The sequence below is a fragment of the Schistocerca cancellata genome, chromosome 2 (assembly GCF_023864275.1).
Source record: "Schistocerca cancellata isolate TAMUIC-IGC-003103 chromosome 2, iqSchCanc2.1, whole genome shotgun sequence".
Classification (NCBI taxonomy): domain Eukaryota; kingdom Metazoa; phylum Arthropoda; class Insecta; order Orthoptera; family Acrididae; genus Schistocerca; species Schistocerca cancellata.
Window position 1 is genome coordinate 938,668,999 of NC_064627.1, and position 15,142 is coordinate 938,684,140.

The 15,142-nt window shown below is 41.5% G+C and overlaps 1 protein-coding gene and 1 non-coding gene across 3 annotated transcripts in view; one reads left to right on the forward strand and one right to left on the reverse strand.

The window, feature by feature from the left end:
* LOC126162911 (clavesin-1-like) overlaps positions 1-15,142 on the forward strand; it is a 741,639-nt gene that overhangs the window by 504,185 nt on the left and 222,312 nt on the right. The window contains exon 1 of one of the 2 annotated variants that reach the window (XM_049919722.1): positions 6,169-6,324. The exons of the other annotated variant lie outside the window; for it this stretch is intronic. The gene's annotated coding sequence lies outside the window, so the exon portion shown is untranslated. Of the gene's footprint in view, positions 1-6,168; positions 6,325-15,142 lie in introns of those variants that run through there. 2 annotated transcript variants of the gene reach the window in all.
* Trnat-ugu (transfer RNA threonine (anticodon UGU)) lies at positions 6,792-6,866 on the reverse strand. The gene has a single exon. It is a non-coding gene; the product is annotated as a tRNA-Thr (tRNA).

A 15,142-nucleotide genomic window follows, 5' to 3' on the forward strand; every position in this document is an offset into this window, starting at 1 on the left:
ATTTTCTTTAATATTATTATTATTACCATTCTCATAGATTAGTGTTTCATAGTTCCCAATAGGCAATAGCTTGTCCTCAGATACACATTCCCTAGTCTGCATTTCACTTACATTAACCTCATTATTACCCATGTTTGTCACATCACTTACCTTTCCCACATAATCACTTTTCAATTCTACAAATACTTTTATTTCTTCCTCCACACTCTCATCAACAACATCACTTGATTTAGGATCATTATTTAAATGTCCCTCTATTACTTCTTCCTCCTCCTCCACAACAACCCCATCTTCAGTTTCCCCCCTATGTATCTGAATCTCAGCAATTGAGTCTTTGGCTCCATTAAACACTTCGTCATCCCCCTTCTTATCAAATAAACCCCCCAAAATAGATTCTATTTGTGGTGTGTCTGACTTGTTATTAACACCAGTATCTTTTTCAGCCCAACTATGGAACTCTGCAATACCTTCAACTTCTGCACTTTCACTAACTACCTGTGCTTGAACACTGTTTTCATCAACTGTATCACTTTTACTCATAGTATCCCAAAACCTTTTATTAAATTCTAATTTATTCATTCTAACAACATCAGTATTTTCATGGTACTTACTCTTTACATTGTATCTTCTCCTTCTCCAGTTTTGGTTATGTGTTGTCCTGTCATAATATTGTCTAACCCCAAAACTACGGACATCTAGTGGGACTGCCCACCGTTTCCCGGCTGGTTCCCTCGGTCTGTCCATTTGTAGTTGTCGTTTTGTTCACTAGTTTCAACAAACCCCCTTCTATCTTGTTCTCTTCCCCAATACCTATTTCTTTCATTCCTGTTATCTCTCCTCCATCCTACCTCCTGTGTATTGTTTCTGAAATCATTTTCATATCTCCTGTCTCCCCTATTTGGAGCATTATTTCCAGAATTTTCAAAGTCTCTCCTCCCATAATAATCTCTATTTACATTCCTGTTCCACCCCCCATACTGGTTGTTGCCAGAGCCAAAACTTCGGTTATTTTCTCTTTCCAAGGCCCTATCTAATCTATCTACAAATTTCAGGAACTATCCCATTGAATCGTCTGGTCCATGGACCAATTCCCACTGCAGTCTCTCTGGTAACCTTCTTTTTAAAACATCAATTTGTGTCATAATATCAAAAGAGTTATTCAAGTGAGCGAGTTTTTTCAATTGATCTCTGCAAAATTTTTGCATTCCCCCTACTTTCCGTCTATACACTGGTCCATTTAGAAATTCTGACTTTAATCTGGCTTGTATGGATTGTGACCAAAATTTGCAAATAAATTTAGCTTCAAACTCTTCAAAAGTATTCCAAGAATCATTATTCTCATTTGCCCAGGATAGGGCCTCCCCTTCTAGAAACCGTTTTACTAACTTAATTTTTATGTTATCTGACATTCCTACAACAAACATATCCTTACATTGATGAATAAAGTCAATAGGGTGCAGATTTTCACCAGGAAAGCATTTCACTTGGATGTGCCCATACATTGTATTTTGATTGTAAATCGTTTGTTTGGACATCAATGCGTCCTCCAATTGTGTACATTTAGTGTGTATATTTTCTACTTTTGTATCTACATTAGTGGTATACAGGTTATATTCTTGTTTAAGGTTTTCTGAAGTTTTGTCTATTCTCTGATCTAATCTTTCAACTTCAGTATCTACTCTGTTGTAGATGACAGCAATGCTATCTGTGTTAGCTTGTATGTTTTCATTTAAACTTTCAACTTTAACTTGAAATTCTTTTCTGAAGTGTATCAACTGTTCTCTAGTGTCCTTACTGAGGGTAGTTTTAATTTCCTCACACTTCTCATTGAGATGAGTACTTAATAGATCAAAATCCAAACTTAACTTATCCAGTCTATCTGTGTTTTCTTTTAGTTTCAAACTTACTTGTTCACTTGATTGTTTAAAGTTCAAACGTACTTGTTCACTTGATTGTTTAAGTTGCGAGCTTATTTGAGTTGCAAACCCTGCCAGCCACTCTGTTAAGTTTAATTGTTCACCATCCCCTGGTTCAATTTTTACATTTCCTACGATCTCATCACTCTCAGGTAGACATGTTAACTATTAATTATTTTAAATGACAACAACAACAAAATACCTTGCTTTATGCTATGATGTCGTGATCGGTGTTCTTGTTGGCTTTCTTCACTTCTATTCGGTTTTATCAAAGCTGAAGTCTTGATTGATGAATTCCATTGACATAATCCAGACGTTAATCTTCCGAGCGGTGTGATGATGGTTTTTGGTAGTCGCACAAACACAATTTATTTAATTTTGACATACTTTCACTGTTGCCACACTGCACAAATAAACTTTTTTGGAATGCTAAGCACTTACGAAATTTATCGCTGCACTATTATCATCGATGCACTTAAAGATCCCGGACGAGCCCCCACTTTTGTAATGGTCGCCTGGTCGTAGATATTGCTAATTGCTATAATCGCACTATTTCACTCCCATTTACGGAGCTTGTTAGCACTTGATGGTAGGTTGGCGCCATTAAAATGCATTGTGTTGTGGTAATCGCTGCTACTTGCTGGATCGCTGCTGTCTCTCGATGCTGATGCTGGCTCTACATCTGGTTGTCTAGGGTTAAAAACACGAGGTCCCGTGTTTTTTATATGCTTTTGATGATAAAGAACGAGCGAAACCAACAAATATGTAAACTTCAAATATTTATTACTCTGGTGGCCATCTTAATTCCACTGTCCACCAAAGACCATGACACAACACAAAGTAGTACTTCCGTTACATGTTCTTTGCATTGTTTATCCACCTCAAACAATAACACACAAACACACTTTACCAAAGTGACATTCCGACTGCCTTTCGACCGTTCTTGCTGCTTGTATTTATAACATTGTCAAAGAACTACTAAAAAGAGATATAGTTTACAAGTCACATGTACATCTGTTATTATAATTTGTGCAGAAAAGTTATTAATTTGCATCGAGTGACATAATTTAACATGTTATTAAAATGACAGACAGATTTGTTGACTTGACAGAATAATTCTTTGTTACAAAAAGGCCGTTTTTTAGAAGTTTGTCAATTGACTTCTCTAATTTGCATAAATAAGTAAATAACATGAATTATTATAAATTACATTGGTTTTCGTCTAAAATAGGATTGATTACGTGAATATTGAGTGAAAACGCTCCTAGTAAACAAATAGGTTTCACTGGGTGATTTTTATTTAAGGAGATCCAAAATACCTAAGTTGGCCACTATTTTTCGTACTTCATATTAATTATTTAAGATGAACTTAATGTTTTTACATGATGACATTTGCTGTATCAGTGATCAAGTGATATAAACTTTTGTGTGGGTCAGTTACTCAGTATAATTTAATGGTTTGACTGTTTATGCAGACATGTTATGCAATCATTGTTAACATACACAATAACTTTTCTATAATCATAAATACTCGTTAAACTGGTTGAATTTGGAGGGTATCGCATACTTCGGTACAGTAAAGCCTTTAATATGTTCCGTTACACCATCTAATGTTCATCATTCTTCTGTAGCACCACATTTCGAAAGCTTCCATTCTCGTCTTGTCTAAACTATTTATCGTCCATGTTTCACTTCCATACACGGCTACACACCATACAAATACTTTCAGAAACGACTTCCTGACACTTAAACCTATACTCGATGTTAACAAATTTATCTTTTTCAGATACGCTTTCCTTGCCATTGCCAGTCTACATTTTATATCCTCTCTACTTCGACCACCATCAGTTATTTTGCTCTCCAAATAGCAAAACTCCTTTACTACTTTAAGTGTCTCATTTCCTAATCTAATTCCCTCAGCATCACCCGACTTAATTCGACTACATTCCATTATCCTCGTTTTGCTTTTGTTGATGTTTATCTTATATCCTCCTTTCAAGACACTGTCCATTCCGTTCAGCTGCTCTTCCAGGTCCTTTGCCGTCTCTGACAGAATTACAATGTCATCGGCGAACCTCAAAGGTTTTATTTCTTCTCTATGAATTTTAATACCTACTCCGAATTTTTGTTTTGTTTCCTTTACTGCTTGGTCAATATACAGATTGAATAACATCGGGGAGAGGCTACAACCTCTGGTTTAGTCAGTTTATCCAGGTCCCATCTCCTTAAATTCCCACCTTTTTGCAATTTCTTCAGTTTTAATATACAGTTCATAACCAATAGATTGTGGTCAGAGTCCACATCTGCCCCTGGAAATGTCTTACAATTTTTGTTTTGTTTCCTTTACTGCTTGGTCAATATACAGATTGAATAACATCGGGGAGAGGCTACAACCTCTGGTTTAGTCAGTTTATCCAGGTCCCATCTCCTTAAATTCCCACCTTTTTGCAATTTCTTCAGTTTTAATCTACAGTTCATAACCAATAGATTGTGGTCAGAGTCCACATCTGCCCCTGGAAATGTCTTACAATTTAAAACCTGGTTCCTAAATCTCTGTCTTACCATTATATAATCTATCTGATACCTTCTAGTATCTCCAGGATTCTTCCATGTATACAATCTTCTTTTATGATTCTTGAACCAAGTGTTAGCTATGATTAAGTTATGCTCTGTGTAAAGTTCTACCAGACGGCTTCCTCTTTCATTTCTCTCCCCCAATCCATATTCACCCACTATGTTTCCTTCTCTCCCTTTTCCTACACTGGAATTCCAGTCACCCATGACTATTAAATTTTCGTCTCCCTTCACTACCTGAGTAATTTCTTTTATCTCATCATACATTTCATCAATTTCTTCGTCATCTGCAGAGCTAGTTGGCATATAAACTTGTACTACTCTAGTAGGTATGGGCTTCGTGTGTATCATGGCCACAATAATGCGTTCACTATGCTGTTAGTAGTGGCTTGCCCGCACTTCTATTTTTTTATTCATTATTAAACCTACTCCTGCACTACCCCTATTTGATTTTGTATTTATAACCCTGTATTCACCTGACCAAAAGTCTTGTTCCTCCTGCCGTCGAACTTCACTAATTCCCACTATATCTAACTCCAACCTATCTACTTCCCTTTTTAAATTTTCTAACCTACCTGCCCGATTAAGGGATCTGACATTCCACGCCCCGATCCGTAGAACGCCAGTTTTATTTCTCCTGATAACGACGTCCTCCTGAGTAGTCCTCGCCAGGAGATCCGAATGGAGGACTATTTTACCTCCGGAATATTTTACCAAAGAGGACGCCATTATCATTTAACCACACAGTAAAGCTGCAGGCCCTCGGGAAAAATTACGGTTATAGTTTCCCCTTGCTTTCAGCCGCTCGCAGTACCACAACAGCAAGGCCGTTGTGGTTAGTGTTGCAAAGCCAGATCAGTCAATCATCCAGACTGTTGCCCCTGCAACTACTGAAAAGGCTGCTGCCCCTCTTCAGGAACCACACGTTTGTCTGGCCTCTCAACAGATACCCCTCCGTTGTGGTTGCACCTACGGGACGGCCATCTGTATCGCTGAGGCACGCAAGCCTCCCCTGTGGTTAGCACACTGGACTCGCATTCGGGAGGACGACGGTTCAATCCCGTCTCCGCCCATCCTGATTTAGGTTTCCCGTGATTTCCCTAAATCGCTTCAGGCAAATCCCGGGATGGTTCCTTTGAAAGGGCACGGCCGATTTCCTTCCCCATCCTTCCCTCACCCCAGCTTGCGCTCCGTCTCTAATGACCTCGTTGTCGACGGGACGTTAAACACTAATATCCTCCTCATCCTCCTCAAGCCTCCCCACCAACGGCAAGGTCCATGGTTCATGGGGGTAGGTCACTTTAATTTTCCTGTAGGCAGTATCTATCTTACCCCTAGTGAGATAAGCCTCTACATCCTTACATTTGTCCTCTAGCCATCCCTGCTTAGCCATTTTGCACTTCCTGTCGATCACATTTTTGATACGTTTGTATTCCTTTTTGCCTGCTTCATTAACTGCATTAGGCAGGTGTACCAGTTTGTTTGGGTCTTCAGTGTTAGCTCCGCCCCATACTTCAGTGTTAACTCCGCCCCATACTACCTCCTGAATAAAACGAAAAACACGTGTGGCGACGGTTGCGGGTGACCCTGAGGCGGAAGGCGAGCACGCGGCCGGTATTCCGCGTGAGTGCCGCGGCGAGGCGCGGCGTCGCAGATTGCTGCGAGTAGTGGGGGCAGAGAGGCCGGGCTGCGTGGTGGAGGCAGCGGCGGGCATTAGCGGCCGAAGCGCCCGCGGCCCACGCTCCGTAGTCGACAGTTGCGCGCCGGCCGCCGCCACGACCGCCACTTTGCACGCTGTGCCTGCCACCGCACAGCCGCACCACGCCGTCTACAGGTAAACGTCGGCTCCCATCTCGAGGACTCGCAAGCAGCGTTGGCGTCGTTTCACTGGCATCGATTACCACACGGGTCTGTTCTGGATCCATCGCGTTTCTAGATATGCAGGGTGTCTCAAAATTACAGCGACTAATTACTAGGAGATGTAGAAGGCTGCAGGAAAGTAAGGATAGGAACTCGTGCCCGAAAACGTAATCCAACGTCGCTACAAAACGTCGAAATTATAGGCACCCTCGCCTGTGTGTGTATGTTTATGCGATTCCGTGAAGGTGTTACAAGCTTTCGGAGATAATGGAGAAGGGTAAGTGTATCAATTAGACTATATATGACGGTAGTATCTGTTCCCGAAAGAACAGTTACCGTGGATGACCATGCAGCTTTGCTAGAAATGAAATGATAATTAAATGGACACCCTAGCTGCAAACAGGCGTTGATGTACTTCATTGGGGACATGTTGAAAATGTGTGCCCCGACCGGGACTCGAACCCGGGATCTCCTGCTTACATGGCAGACGCTCTATCCATCTGAGCCACCGCGGGCACAGAGGATAGTGCGTCTGCAGGGACTTATCCCTTGCATGCTCCCCGTGAGATCCACATTCCCAACATGTCCACACCACTACATTCGTAGTGCGCCTAATAGATGTTTGCCCATCATACTCATTACTCGCGGCAGATTAATCTACCAAGTCCCGTACGAGATCGGGCATAGCGTGTGCGTTCGCACAAGAAGGTCAGTGGCCGGGAAGCCATATTTTAACTATATATGACGGTAGTATCTGTTCCCGAAAGAACAGTTACCGTGGATGACCATGCAGCTTTGCTAGAAGTGAAATGATAATTAAATGGACAGCCTAGGCAGTAAATATGGGCTCAAGAATGCGTACCTGAGGAGCTATAAGCACTGTTCATCTTCACTACAGTGAAACACGTCTCATCTATCGAAAAATTACTTACAGCTCCTAAATAAGCATTTTAGAGCCCTTGTTTATTAGATATTTTTTCTTATTGTGATCCATACAACCTGCTCCGAAAGTAGCCTGCCCTACAACCGTATCAACGACAATACTGTTACATGTATTCCACTATTAAAAATCCTGTCTCAGGCATGGATGTGTGTGGTGTCCTTAGTTAGGTTTAAGTAGTTCTAAGTTTAGGGGACTGATGACCTCAGCTGTTAAGTCCCATAGTGATTAGAGCCATTTGAACCATTTTTTCCACTATTAGAGGTATCAGAATCATTTTCACTAACAAATTTCCACTCGTTCGTTTATGGACCACAGGGTCCCTTTCATCAGTTTGATACATTTATCATTCTCCAGCAACCCAGAAAATCTGTAGTATCACTGAATCTCCCTGTATATGCATAATATACAGGCGCCGGCGCCTATAACTTTGCCGTTCTGTAGCGTCGTTGGATGACGTTTCCTGACACAAGTTCCTACCCGCATTTTCTTCCTTAAGAGACTTCTATGTCCCCTTGACGTGTGTCGGTGTAATTTCCAAATACCTTGTACATCATGATTTACCACTAAACATGAAAGATGACAAAGTTGTTCTGTTTGCAGATGACGCAAGTGTTGCTGTGAAAGGCGTGGAACGTAATACAAAGGGTTGTCAGTGACGTCAGTACTGGCTTTGAGAGAACATATTAACTCGTAGCAGCGAGAAAAGAAAGACTGAGAAAGAGAGAGAGAGAGAGAGAGAGAGAGAGAGAGAGACAGAGAGACAGAGAGAGAGAGAGGGGGGGGGGGGGAAAAATCAGTGCATGCATTTTCTGATACGGGACTCTTGTAAAAGCGAAGTTTTACTGTCGAAAGATGATCAAACAATCATTGAAGGATTGAGGACGATGGAAGGTTTTCTTGGAAGTCATACGTTCAAGATCTCGTGCAGAAACTAAATGATGCTGTCTTTACTATAAAAATAATTTCCATTGTCTGGAACTGAAACGCAAAGGCTTGTTTACTTCACTTGCTTTCACTCTACAACTTCGTGTGGTGTTACGTTTTGGGGCAATTCGGTGCACTCAGCAAGTGTATTCTTAGCTCAGAAAAGCGCGGTCAGGCTGACCTGTGGTGTCAGTTCGCGAACTTTGTGAAGGCCGTTGTTTACGTGTCAAGGCAATTTTGACTCTATCCCTGTAAATATATTCCAGCACGGGATTTCTTGTCGACAATATAGACTCTCATTTAGTGAACAGTAGAAGGAAAACGATATGCACTTCAATAATACACCGTAAGCTGTTACACACACACACACACACACACACACACACACACACACACACACACACACACACACACATTACATAACTGGTGAAGTTGCTATATACATGACTATGGGTTGACGACTCGTGTTTATATTGGATGAACCCGATGTCCATGGTCAAATTTCGTGGACATTTTATATTTTGGAACAGGCAACTCGTGATCTCCGGTGGCTAGCTGTACAGCAATAACGTAATTATGATGCATTCGGTGTGTTACCCCATTTGCATTTGTTTCTCTGAACATAACTTCAGGTCGGTGGAAAAGTCTTTAATACGGAATCATAAAAAAGTGCAGCGGCAGTACAGGATCCGGTTTCTCGTAGGCGCTTTGTGCAAATGGAAAAGAACCGGGACGTGGCTACAGTCGCTGCAAGATTAGTCCAGCATGCGGCGTTGTGACCTTTGATTGCATTCACTGACAGTGTCCATGAGCTGCATGCTAGCCAACTTTTCATCAGTAAGCCTATCCAGACTGTTGAATAACATTGTCAACATGCAACAAACACCGAAAGAACTAAGCGAGCCGTACCGAATGCAAGATTGAAGGCGAAGAGAGAAAATAAATGCGCGTGAGAGAGAGAGGACGAAATGCAATTACTCCGTGATCACCCACGTGAGACCAGGAATCACTTGTAACGAAAAACTCAGAAAATATTCTAGTAACATCCTAATTTTTGTTATCGACGTTCTGGCTCATCCTGGACTTTACGTAACCGAAGAGGGTTTGTCGTTTAATCCTAACATGCAAAGCATGCAAAATGCGGTGAGAAGCACTGAGTCTTTTTATGTTTTCGATGGAAACAAATCCAACTCTACGTTTGTTTATGACAATTTGCTGGCCTTAAAGTAATATCTTTTTACAATTTACATAAGTCTCTAATACGAAAAACAAAAAAATACGAACAACTAGGTAGTGCTCCCCGCCTCTTCGCCCCCCCCCTCCCCCCCCCCCCCCCTTGCCCCATTACATTTTTCGTAGTTTACATAAAATATATGTAAACATAATGACAAAATACTTACCGGAGATCCGTCTTACTTAACATAATTGTTTTCAATTTCAAAATGCGTTAAATGTTGCGCGAACGTAGACATCGGGTCACAATATAGTTAAATTACCACAACCTTTATTCCGCATTGGCTTTAGTTTGATTCGCTAACTCTTAACCAAATTTTCACCTTGCGTCTTAATCTACACTCCAGGATGCATTAAAAATGCATCATAACAACCTGGGTTTGACGGTGGACTGGGCGCTATCATATTCTGGCAAAGACTGTTTCGGTAGTTCGTGTTTGCAACCTATTTAAACGATTGACAGGATCACCGAGGCTAAATACACGCTCATATAATGGGACGCTTTGTCAACGCTGCCGCCGTAGTTCTAAATACAGTGGAGGCAGTTCACACGAAAAAACGGCTGAAATTAACCGTTGATAATGTCTTCCGGTTCTGAGAGATCCCCTCCTACGTGAAGTTGACATTTATTACTCTGTTTTCATTTGTGTGGATGTCGACTTAAGCTTTGTTCCTTAAAGAATGGGGGCAAAGCTTACTCGTATTTGTTGTTTTACAAGCTATGCCCTACACTGAAGAGCGAAAGAAACTGGTACACCTGCCTAATAACATGTAGGGCCCCCGCGAGCACCGAGGAGTGCCGAAACAAGACGTGATATGGATTCGACTAATGTCTGAAGTAGTGCTGGAGGCGATTAACACCATGAATGCTGCAGGACTGTCCATAAATCCGTAAGAGTGGGTGGAGAGCTCTTCCGAAGAGCACTTTGCAAGGTATCCCAGATGTATCCAATAATGTTCATATCTGGGGAGTTTGGCCGCCAGCGGAACTGTTTGACTCAGAAGAGTGTTCCTGGAGCCACTCTGTAGCAATTCCGCACGTTTGGGATGTTGCATTGTGCTCCTAGAATTGCCCAAGTGCGTCGGAATGCACAAGGGACAGGAATGGATGCAGGTGATCAGACAGGATGCTTACGTACGTGTCACCTTCCAGAGTCTTAGGTAGACGTATCAGGGGTCCCATATCACTCCAACTGCACACGACCCACACCATTCCAGAGCCTCTACCAGCTTGAACAGTCCGCTGCTGACATGCAGGTTGTCTCCATACCCTTACACGTCCATCTGCTCGATAAAATTTGAAACGAGTCTGGTTCGACGAGGCAACATGTTTCCAGTCATCAACATTCCCATGCCTCTGTTCACGGGCCCAGTCGAGGCGTAAAGCTTTGTGTCGTGCAGTCATCATGTGTACATATCGATGATCTTTCGTTGAATGGTTCGCACGCTGATACTTGTTAATGGCCCAGCACTGAAATCTGCAGCAGTTTGCGGAAGGGTTGCACTTGTGTCACGTTGAACAAATCTCTTCAGTCGTCGTTGGTCCCGTTCTTGCAGGACCTTTTTCCAACCTCAGCGAAGTCTGAGATTTGATGTTTTACCGGATGCCTGATATTCATGATACACTCGTGAAATAATTGTTCGGGAAAATCCGCACTTCATCGCTACCTCCGAGATGCTGTGTCCCATCGCTCGTTCGCCGGCTATAGCACCACGTTCAAACTCACATGTTGATAACCTGCCATTGTAGCAGCAGTTACCGATCTAACAAATGCGGCGATGCTTGTTGTCTTATATAAGCGTTGCCGTCCGCAGCGCCGTATTGCCTGTTTACATATATCTGTATTTGAAATCGCATATCTATACCACTTTGTCGCTTCAGTGTAAAGGGCATCAGTAAATTTCATATGCCACAATTAATGGCAACAAACCTTTGCAGTTGCTCTGTTGCACACCAACTCTTTTTAAATACACAATTTTTGATGATCCTGCAGTCATTATGAATAAAAACTCAAAGCAATTAGACATTGGCTGCAATTAGGCATTGATTGAAATCAATGGGTACAAATTTTCAACTTTCCCCATTGATTTCAATCAATGCCTGCTTGTAGCTAATGTCTGTAATTCCTTTGTGTCTTAAGTATCTTTAAATTGATCAGCCAGCTAAGAGTTCAGTCAGTAAAGAAGGAAACCTCTGTAAACACGAAACTGTTGCCCTCTAATAAACCAAATGGCTGCATAACGAAGTTAAGCAGTTAACATAGGAATCAGTTACATAGAAGTGATTCACTGCACGTACCACTCTCTCAAGGAAAGACCGCTAAAATACGTTTCTTTGACAGCGTTGATGGAAACTAAGATCACGTCAGCAAATCTTACGGCGGTGAAAGACAAATTACTCTGAGTAATCAACTTTCTGAGAGATCTAAGAGCTTAAATTATATGGTCATTCATGGAAGCTTTTCTAAAAATATATCTATAAAACAAGAAATCTACTTAATTTGTTTCATTAATCCGAATTGGCAGTATGCGTAGCTGTTCGTTTTTTCTAATCGTCCAAGATAAAGCAATTCAATTATATCCCTATCTGAAAACTATGAGGAGTTTGCTAATCTTGGACCGATACCTATTATGTCGTTTTCCCCAGATCTAAGACCGACTGGACTAAAAGAACCTAGTAAATTACACTGGATGGTGAATGTTCAACAAAACGGTAGTAGTATCAGATAGCGTTAGAAAACGTAATAAAAACGCTAATGTTCTCAACATATTAGAGCGATTGGCAGGTGGAGTACATAGCACTAAAATACTGCTTGCTACTGACGCTCTTATCTATAGTTCTTGGACGAGTGTAAGGTTCAAATGGCTCTGAGCACAATGGGACTACAGTTGGGGTCATCAGTCCCCTAGAACTTAGAACTACTTAAACCTAACTACCGTAAGGACATCACACACATCCATGCCCGAGGCAGGATTCGAACCTGCGACCGTAGCTGTCACGCGGTTCCAGACTGAAGCGGTTAGAACCTCTCGGCCACTGCGGCCGGCCGAGTGTAAGGAAGCGAACGACTTCCATAGTAATTAAATCTGGTATAACGAAAGACAACTTCGTCGATGTGGAAGACAGCACCCGTGACAAAGAAAAGAACCTTTGAGTATCCAGGCAAGATCAGAGGTCAGCTTCTAAAAAGTGGCACATAAGTTAGGGACCTGAAAATAACACTACGAAGCTGTTTGAAATGGAAATAGCGCACTAATAGTGAAGCGTAATTAAATATTTTATTGCGAGGATCCACCAAGGGGTCAGCATAAAAAACGATCGTGCCACATTTTAGAGATGTTAGTATTAGCGGGAATTTATCAATTACGCATGGCAACAGCAAACTGAACGGATCAAAGTCGTACTACGGGGATCGTAATAGGTCAGTGAATCCCCTACGAAAACGCAGTAGGGATTCTCAATGAAAAAAAATGCGGTTGAGTAAATTTGGACTCTCGGTATTGGAAAAACTATACAATAGTTCTGTTACATCTATGGCATATTAGGTGTAAGAATCGTAACCGATAGTAGGCCGTGTATTGACGCATATAACAGACGATCAGTAAAGAAATGAAAGAAAACGAAAAGTCGATACCGGTATGGAATACCTACCGCTATGCTCTAAGCAGTGACCTGTAGAGTGTAGGCTATTGCGAGAGTTCCATTGATTCTCGTTCAACTCCACTGGCAGATGGCGTTGTGCGTTACGAAGTAGTTCGTTAAAACACCAAGAGCGAACGTTTCGACAAGTCGGGCAACATACTGCATCCTCCCATACACAACTCGCACAATAAGGATGATAAAATCCTATAAACTAAAGCTATAACAGACTTGTAAACAGTTCTTCCTCCCAAACACCTTTTGCGTTTAGAATAGAAATTGGTGGAAATGCATATTGTCTATAACGTACACTCTGCACAAAGCATAAGGTGGCTAGGGGGAGTAGATGTGGATGGATATTTCTGTATATGCTTCCTTCATGTTAAATACATGTCACCTCACCGCACTATGTGACCTTGCACTAGTTTCTTTTCTTATGGAACATATGATACGCAACAGCAATGATAGTTATATTACGTGGAGTTCAAGACAAATCTATTCATACGACAGTATTGAAATGCAAAATTTAGGTGTTCAAAAATTACTTTCTGGAACAGCAGCAAATATAGCAATATTTTAAATGAGCTGTTTAGTCAGAACAAAACTTCAATGAAAAAACTAAGTACATGGTTGTGATTGTTTCAAAGTAGGTTAACACTCTGGACCCAGGAGTAACTGGGCGGGTATAAACCCCTCCGCCCACTGCCCCCCCCCCCCCCCCAACCATATCGACTTAGGTTTTTCCGTTAACTAGCTTCATTGAATGTTCAGGAGGCTCAAGGTGACATTCAATGACTAAATTCTAAATTGTCCCTACGACTTTTTCCGTCATTTCTCGCTTCCTTCACCTACGGTAGTGACTTGAAAGAAAGTTGCACAGTGGCTCAGAGCCGTCTTTAAAATTTATGTCAGCTAATAACTGACGGAGTAAGTTAATATTGTTGAAGGAAAGGACGAGTTTACGATCACCCTATAATTCCTAGCAGAGTTTTGCGTTGAATTAAGGAGTGTCCACTGGGGGGCCGAACCGCAAAACCCTGGGTTCGGTGTGGGGCGGCGGTGGGGTGAGTGGACTGCTGTAGCCTGTTGTGGGGTTGTGACCCATTAAGGGGTACGGCGGGGACGAAGCCTCTCAGTTGTTTTTAGGTCCCCAGTTCAATAAAAAAATAAATACATCTTGACACAGTTTTCAACTAGGGCAAACATCCGTCTTTTCACATGTCACAAATACTCATGATCCAAATAGGCACTAAAAAAAATACGATTAACGTCTTATCACTCCAACAAACCTTGTTGGTGATCCAGTATTCACAAAAAAATTATTAAAAGTTGACGCACTATTAAGGAACTCAAGTACCTGCATTCAGACATGTCGATTGGGACGTTAGTGGTAAATTCAACGAACTCGTTTTACTAAACTGCTTGGACTGATGACCTCAGAAGTTAAGTCGCATAGTGCTCAGAGCCATTTGAACTAAACTGCTTGTCTAAATAATTCTCTCGAAACATGTTACTAAATAATTCACTTCTGGACTAAGTAATGACTACCGCGAACCAGACTTTCTTCAAGTCACAATAATAGTAGTGGAGAGAATGCAAAATCACTTGTCAGACCGAATATGGTAATATCTCGTGTGGGGAAGTACTGTTAGTGTATGAGTCGAAATCTGCCCTTGCGTAGCAAATCAAAAATTAAAGTTTTAGGCATAGCTGGGACGCGAAACTGAATTTCAGACTTTCGCAGCTACTGTTCTTCCTTGGAGGTCAGCAAAACAGGACTCACGGCTGCATTGACAAATTATCATTTTCAACACGAAAAATAAGATTTTTCTATCAACCCAGTACGTGTGTGAACAGCTTATTCGTGTCTCAAAAACCCAACCTCCGATATAGCCTTCATACAGTAGTGTCATAATCGGCAGTAAAAGATCAATAGCACTGGCTTAATAAGTATGTTTGATAAAACCTTCTTTTCCTTTCCGTTCGGCCATCCAGATTTTTCTTGGTTTTTCTAAATTATCTTAGGCAAAATCTACAACGACGAATTAAACG